The following is an 8,557-nucleotide window of genomic DNA, read 5'->3' as shown; positions in this document are numbered from 1 at the left end:
GGAGGGAAAGAGAAACTGTGTTCTGTTCAGGGATTTAAAGTGCTCTATTCTACAGAACAGACTGTCAATAAAATATTGATACTGAAAGACTATGTTCTGTGTCTTATTTAGCACAGAAAATATTGTTCATTTGATTCTGTGGTTCTTTGAGTACTGACCAGGACAAAATCCATCCTTTTTCATCCTAATTTCCGCCTCCATCGTACTGTTTAGCGTTGATTTATCCCTCTTTTGCTCTTTTACTTCATTACTGGCTTGTTATGCAACTATTCAAGCCACAAAGGTATTCTGCTATTGTGCTAAGTTGTTTTGAATAACCGCATCTATTTCAGAGTGTGCACCAGCTTCAGGAAATGTCTTTTCTCTCCAAGTATTGCAGTTACAGCTTTAATCCACAAGGTGGCAGTGTGTCTCAGAGTGCAGAACTGACAGCTGGTACAAATGCAAGGTATAACAACTCTCTAAGCCTGAAAAAATTAAATAAATCAACAGTAAAAGATTAAGAAATGTGCCCAAAGATGATCTAGTGTTTAAAGATCCCAAACCCATATGTGCTCCTGCTGTACAAAGATTGAATCCCGCCAGACCTTTCTCTCGTGTGTTTCCCATACTCTGTGTCTCTCAGCTCTATCGTAATCAAGAAAACACCATGGAGTGGACCACCCACTCTCCTTAAAGACAGTTTGATTCTGTTCGTCTCTTATTGAACCATCATCTCATGTTTGTTCAACCCTATCTCAGGTTTTTCAGTTTCCTTAAAAGGGGAGGGACAGGTCAAAGATGACGGTGGTGGAGGAGAGAGGGATGAAAATGGCAATGAAGAGAGAGGAGGAGGACAGATGGATAGGCGGCACCAGATCATTGAGAAATGGTTTGTGATGCTTGGTGAATGACGGGCAGGTCTGTGTGGTCCATCAGGGGGAAATTAGAACATTCCGCAGGGCTGAGTCATCCGACAGGAAAGTACGGAGGAGGAAAAGGATGAGATGATAGAGGACTTCTTTCCCTGGCAAGTCTCGGTCACTCTGTCTGGTAATGTTATTTCTGTCTGCGTGTGCCTGCATAACCTCCCATATATCTTAGTCATCAGTGTAGGTAGGCAATCAGATAGAACCACAACAACACAGAGGACTTTGAAGATAGAAACTGTGTAGAGTCCCAGTTGTAAAGGTATCAATCATTTCATTTTGTCCAATCACTGTAATCTGAGACATGATTTCACAACATGAAAAAACATGGTGTGACAGAGACGCCAAGACAGAGGAGTACACCATTCCACAGGAAATCCTAAGCCCTTCTACATCAAGATCCCTACTGAGGATGGAAGTCTGGAGTACCATAAATCAAAGTGACTTGAGTTGCTGCCTGAGTGTGCATGCTCCAGTCCAAGATTACTCAGTGACTCTTGGGCACGGCGTGTAATTAGATGCATTTTAGCAAAGCAGGTCCACTTCAACATATGTGAATATCCAGAGGTCATGTTAATTAATCCCACACAGTAGCTGCCTTATTCATATTTATATTGGCATACTATGGACGGGTGTTTAATTACCCCACTGACGGCCATTTTTACATATTTTTTTATTTTTTTATTTGACATATTTTTAATATCCTACAATGCATTATCAGTGGTTTAGCTTGGTCTCAGGGTCATGAAACAACTTCTACATACGGAATTAATAACACATTAACATTAATAACACAAAAGTGTTGAAATTGGAGATGGGAGGTTGCTGCAAGATGCTGATGATGTGCACTATGTCTACATTGTATGCCTATGGTGACAACAGCTAACGAGGGTGGGGGGGGGGCAAACTGCTGGGCTTTCCATACACGGGTAACAGTTCACCCGAAAAAGTTCACACATAGTCACAGTTCCTCCTCACAAAAATACAGCGCTGAAAACATACTTAACCTACATATAACTTCAATTAATAGAGAGAGAGAGAGAGAGATGGTCGAGCGAGCTAGAAAGTGAATGAAAAGAGGGAGCGGTAGTAGCGAGAAAGCCGGTGAATCAGAGAAATAAAAGGTTATTTTCTGATTGTTTCACAGCGGTTACGTTCTAAAGCGCAGAGAGAGAGAGAGAAAGAGAGAGAGAGAGAGAGCCCCATATCAAAATACCGGTAGCCTACCTTAGAAAAAATATTTAAAAAAAAAAGATCAACGGAGAAATGTCTTGCTGCTGCTTCTCCTGAGTTTTGTTCAGCAAATTTGACAACTGACAGCTTGAATTTCAGGTTGTACTTTTTTCTCTGTGCCACCATGGCGATCAGCAAATGTGACTGACGTTTGACTGCAAGTAAAAAAAAAAAGAAACTGCTTCGCCGCGTCAGTGGCAACCGGCTTACAGATTACATATAAAATTACATTTAAAAAAACAAATATCCGAATCCCAAAATTGAAAACCGAATACCTACACTGTAAAAACGAATTTGGGCTTTTAGTTACCTCAATTCTTTTTCCTTAGTTCAACTAAAAATGACTAAAACATTGGGCCTACTTGAAATTTTAAGTTTTAATGTGGTCAACTCATCAGTCAAATCAGAACTGTCCAGGTAACTTAAATTGCTGAGTTGACTCAATTAAGTGTGAGTAGTAGCCCCTGCAAAACTGCCTTGGACAACCCACACACGCCCACACGGACATACCCTCCTGCTCCACATGCATCATCCAGAAAAAAGGACCATTGCAGTTTGAGAGGACAGCAAGACAGAGCAAATCATTTCAGGTAAATATTTTTGTAAGTTACAACATGCAGTGCCATCCTACCTAATGTTAAAATTGTTGCCAAATCCTCATATTATTTATAGCTAGCTAGCTAACTACAGAATTCTTTCCTCATTGATTTGTGTTCAGAACATTTTCCTCCTTGCCCCTGACTGATTAAGTTACCGATTTTTTACTGACCAGTAACCAGCTGGGGAACGTTAACCAGTCCGGGGCAACGAGGAAAACATCTGCTGCGATTTTATTAATTTTCTAGAAACAACTGACTGCATTCTTCCCCCAGGGTCGCAATATTTTATGGGACATCAGAGTTGCTAAAGGAACCATGGCATGCTTCCCTCAAAATTGGCTAAAATTAGGTCCCTTGAAAGGATGCTTTCTATGGATCCTATACATTTGAGACAACCTAAAACGTGAAAAGTTTCACTTCCTACCAAGAAATGCTACCAAAAATATGTTTTCTTCCATTTGGGACAGAGCCACTGTTTATCTAGCAAGCTTATCAACAGATAGCTTAACATGGATATAATATAAAACAATGTGTTTACTGCTGCATTACAAAGCTTCACTCTTTGTCAGTGCATTGATGTTTAAATTAATCTATGATGATATTAAGATAAAATGCTCTCACTTATTGTCTATCCCTGCATGATATTAGTCAGTGATGGTTTATTTGTTAAAAGGCTGAATTTAGTTTATTAACAGTAATTCTGTATTTGCTGTGGATGACATTGTGGATTTGACTGAAATTACACAAGATATGGAGATATCAATCTGACATTGACTTGTTTTCTTTACAGGGCTGGAGGTCATATTGAGTGGTCTGGAGCAGCCTGTCCTGTCCCCTGTTGGATGAAGTTTCTTGTTCTCTTTGCAGATCGCTGCAGAGTTCTGGTTTCTGTTGATCTCCACCAGTCTTTCTTAGATGGACTTGACAAGTATTTTCCAACACTGCTGGAGTTGTACAGAGTGTGAGCCAGCAGCAGGACCAAGCTTCATAGTCTGCTTCAGTCCCTTGATGTTCAAGTAAGAACAGTCTGATCTTAATCAAATTCTTTCTCACCACTGAACAGAGATTGAAGTTGTGACATCACTTGTAAGCGTGGGGCGATGTTACCTTGTGATTATCAGAAACGAACAAATGTCTGCTGGCTCAGTTGCGTGTGTGTTCTCAATCGGTGCTCAAATCACGTTCTGGTTGCGGATGCTTAGGTCCACCAGCTGTGTTTACAGCGCGGCTAGAGCAGTGACAGACAGACTTTAGTTTGTTTGAGGTGTTTTTCTCCTGTGTATTTTGTTATTTACCTTCTTGTTACTTATCCTGTCAAAAATAACCTACACAAGCATGCTTACATTCCATCTTCAGGTCTTGATTGCCACAGTTGGGACACAGTGCGTCTTCCTTTACTGTTCTTCTGTGTTATAGACTTCCAACCAGAAGAGCAGAGCTGCAGTGTTGCTTGGACTGCCTCACTACCTGAGAAAGGATCCCTCCAACTTCACAAAGTCTGAGAGGTGCGTTACACATAACACTTTTGAAGGGCACACTAAGAAATGCATATGGAACTTATTTTTTCTTAAAGGTAAAATGTTAATATTTCTGGTTTACTGAAGCATAATATGACTAGAAAATAAAATCAGCAGGTTCCTGAATGGTAGTGAGTAAAACACAGTGAACAGCCACGGCACACGCACTGTGGAGATTAACTACACACGGTCATTTTGGTACTCTATTGGTTGATATTTTCACCCTGCTCCACAATCTGCCCCACCCCAATCTGTGATGTCAGTATACTTCTGTCTAGAAAAAAAAAGGTACTCTGACATCACAGACTGGTGTGGGGCAATATATCAACCACTAGAGCACCAAAATGACCATGTGTGTAGTCACTCTTTAAAACTGAGTTTCAAGGACCACAAAAACCCTCTCCAGTTTCTATTTTCTCTGTTGGCTAATCAGGCGATTAGGATAACTTATCATTGACTATACAGAATTAATATTTTTAACTCAGTAAATGTCGCTAACATTACATAGAACAGTAACTAAGTCAGCCATTGTTTATATAGTTACAGCGCTAGCTTTTATACCCTAATCAGGCAGCTTTACAGCAAATATGTTTTTACATGACATCTACATGACATTTACCTATAACTTGATGGTACATGTGATCAACTGTCTAGAAATTGAAAATATTTTATTTACCTACAAATTCAGTCAGTCATTCATTCATTCACACTCCATGTTAAGATGAGGGATGTTTTAGACCATGGAGCGGCACCAGTCGACTTTTGTTTTTTACAGTCTTGTGGTGGACTTTGTTTTTTGCGCTGTCACCCAATGGATGTAACGGCCATTACACAATACAATGAGGGACAGTGATAAAAAAAGACATATAGACTCTGTGTCTTACAACTATTTATTTTCTCATGAAAAAGGGACATGTGTTTTCTCTCCTCGTTGAAGGGTTTTAACTCTAGTCTCTGTGTTAATATAAAAATGTCTCATATCGCTCTCCTTCGGAGTAGTCATTTGGTGTTAATTTGAGGATATATCATAATGCTGTCCTTGTTGTGCCAGAGTCTTTACATGATGAAGTTTGGAAAATGGTACACACCCAATAATTTAATACATAATGATCTTTAGGCTACTGATTCGGAGGAGGAAGCTGTGAAGGGAGTGGACGTTGGCCTACTCTTCATCACTAAAGAGCCTGGAGGTGAACAAGACCTGCTCGCCAAGGACGCCGTTAACTTTGCTGTGATCCTGGAGGAGAGGATTCTCAATTTGAAAAAATCTTTTAAGATTTGGCATTTTTCTGCATGTTGTTAAGAATCTTATAATGCCTGAACTCTGATTTGGAAAAAAAAAAAAACATTTGTGTTGAGTTGTTGAGGTCAAAATAAATACTATATATTTTTTTTAAAGTGATTTCTTGTTTATGAATGCATTCCACTCAGTCCTGTTAGAAAATTAGTGATTTAGTTGACAACTAAGGTGCTTAGTTGAAATAACTTATGTTTCCTTGTTTGTGCAACAAAAGATAGAAATGCGTGTTTGTTGGTTTGACTCATAATGTAATGTTAATGCTTTTAAAAAGTGATGAGGACAAAATGGACCATTTCAAACAGTGGTGGGGACATGTCCCCAGCATCCCCAGTGTAAATGACACCTATGTGTGTGTCTCCTCCACATTGCTGTTGTCTTGTGGTGTGGCAGCTGCACCGTGCGCACACAACTTGTTGCACATTTTTTAAATCTGTTTATGGGAAATGCGTGCCTCATATGAATTTTAGAGCAAATAAAACAAAACAAACAAATAAAGTAATCCCTTCAAGTAATCTATTTTTAAAGACAGTAACTGTATTCAGAATACCACCAATTTAAACTGTAACTGTAACGGAATACAGTTACTCATATTTTGTATTTTAAATACGTAACGCCGTTACATGTATTCCGTTACTCCCCAACCTGCTGATATCTGATCACTAATATGATGGATTAGGTCGGACAGGACTTGTGACAGTGTGTCCAGCAGCAACATGGCGGTCTCTGCTCCGCATCACCTTAACTCATGTTAGAGTGTTGAGCAGTTAGAAATGTCCGACTAAAAACTGTTACTGTTTACGAATCCCGTTATTAACACAAGCGAGTTTTAATAAATAATTTTAAAAAAACGCCTGACCCGTCCAATGTGATGAGCAGTTGCGGGTAGAGTACTGAAAATCTATACTCAAGTAAAAGTACAATTACTAAATTACAGTTAATAAATTACTCAAAGTACAAGTTACTTTCCATTTTAATATTTTTTAGGGTGTGCAGGCCAGTGCAAAACAATGAAAAAACAGCACTTGTTGATAAAACTTTCTTAGCCCTTGATAAAACAGAATATAAGTCTGTTTCACTCTAGTATTTACAGATATGATCAAAGTAACCAAACCTGTTACAGCCCCAAAATGCAGTAGATACCGAATACAGTACAATTAACTAAAACTCAGATTTTCTGTTCTGTAGTAGGCTAAAGAACATTTGACTTACAAACAGGGGTTAAAGTGGGCCGGGACGATCCGGCACCTTCACAATCCATTTTCTCACGCAGTGAAAAACAAATTCATAACCGATAACGTCACGACGCGAATGTGTTTTTGACATGGAAATATAAAGAACATTTTACTTCCAAACATGGAGTTAAAGGACAGAGGAGACAGAGCAGCACCGAGCAGCAGAGAGTTATTCAGACCATCTGAATAGCGAGAAATAAACACAAATGTATTATATTGTAATTTATTCCCATGCATGCTGCTCAGAGTCTCAGTCAGCGGCTCTTCTGTCTCTCCCTCTCCTCTCAGGCAGGATGAGAGTGAGTTGCTATGGTTACGGGGGCGCTCTGTGTCTGTCGATCTGAAACTTTCTCGCGATTCACAATAAAAGGTTTTTAGGTTAGTATGCCTATGCAAAATCGTGAATGTCTAATATCTAATATAACAGAATTTTACATTTTTGGTTAACATTATACAGGGTGGCTGTTTCTTGACTTAATCCAAGAGGTTAGGTGGTGTAGAAATGCAGGAAATTTGTTTTAAATGACTATTTTTTTTCTTTAATGTTTGTCTAATGTGTTTTACTCTACTTGATGCTGCGGTTAACTGATGCTGTGGAAATTAAAGAGAGGGGAAAGGAAAACTGAAGACTTTGTTCTCTGGTGGATGCCATTTTTCTTTAGACAGTATCAGTCGCAGGACAAAACACATTTGTGTTTACATACTTGCATAACTTTTCCTCTGAAGACAGTAATAAGGTCATAAGTAAGTGTGAACTACATTCAGAGTGACCCAGACAAACGGGCTCAGCAAGACGATTTTGAAGTATTCCAAAAGTAATCCAAAGTATTTAGAATACGTTACTTAACTTGAGTAATCTAATGGAATACGTTACAAATTACATTTTAGGGCATGTATTCAGTAATCTGTAGTGGAATACATTTTAAACTTAAAACTTTTTCAAGATGATGTCTCATTGATCCATCATAGTGCACTAGGTTGTAAATTAAACATATAAAAAAAACAATATATAAAATAATAAATAATCAGCAAAGTAATATGTATATTGAATTGAAGTGAATTGATTTTATTTTGAAGAGGAAAACAGATGGAGGTAGGTATGATTCTACGATGTTAATCTCCACTGTAGGTCTTATCATCCTCTTCTTGTTTGATGCCTGTTTAATCCCTCTGGCTGTGGGCTTGAACAGTGACCTCAGCATAGTGGTCTACTGTTCAGGGTCAGGCATGAAGGACAGAAAAGTCCAGAAAAATCCTGACACCCTTATTCTTCTTTCCGTGGCTTAGGCAGAAGCATCGTCCTCTTCATGTTTGATGGACGTCTTTGTTTAATTCCTCCGGCCGGGGGCTTGAATAGTGACGTTCCAAGCGAAGTCTTCAGCGAAGTAAACTTCAGCGTGGTCGTCCTCCTGTTTGATATCGGTTGTGCAGGTCAGAGTTTTCCAGACGCCTCTGAAAAATCTCCTGACACCTTTCATCTTCTTTGAGAAGCTGTGGGTTCCATCATTGGAGTCTGAATTATCATCATCCTCCTGTTCAATGCAAGTCTTCGCCCTCTTGCTGTGGGTTTTCCAGAGTCCTCCAGAAACTCCTCTGTTGCCCTTCCTCTTTTTTGCCCACTTGCTGCGGGTTTGATCACAGAAGGCAGAAGCAGCGTCCTCGTCCTGTTTGGTGGACATCTTTGGTTTGGCCCTCTGGCCGGGGGCTTGAACTGTGACGTTCCAAGCGAAGTCTGCGGCAAAGTAAACCTCATCATGGTCGTCTTCCT

Source organism: Centroberyx affinis, unplaced genomic scaffold, assembly GCF_046629955.1.
Source record: "Centroberyx affinis isolate AG114_WGS23_722 - 3 ecotype Tasmania unplaced genomic scaffold, CSIRO-AGI_Caff_v1 ptg001727l_1, whole genome shotgun sequence".
In the NCBI taxonomy this organism is placed as follows: domain Eukaryota; kingdom Metazoa; phylum Chordata; class Actinopteri; order Beryciformes; family Berycidae; genus Centroberyx; species Centroberyx affinis.
Note: the sequence above shows the minus strand (reverse complement) of the source record.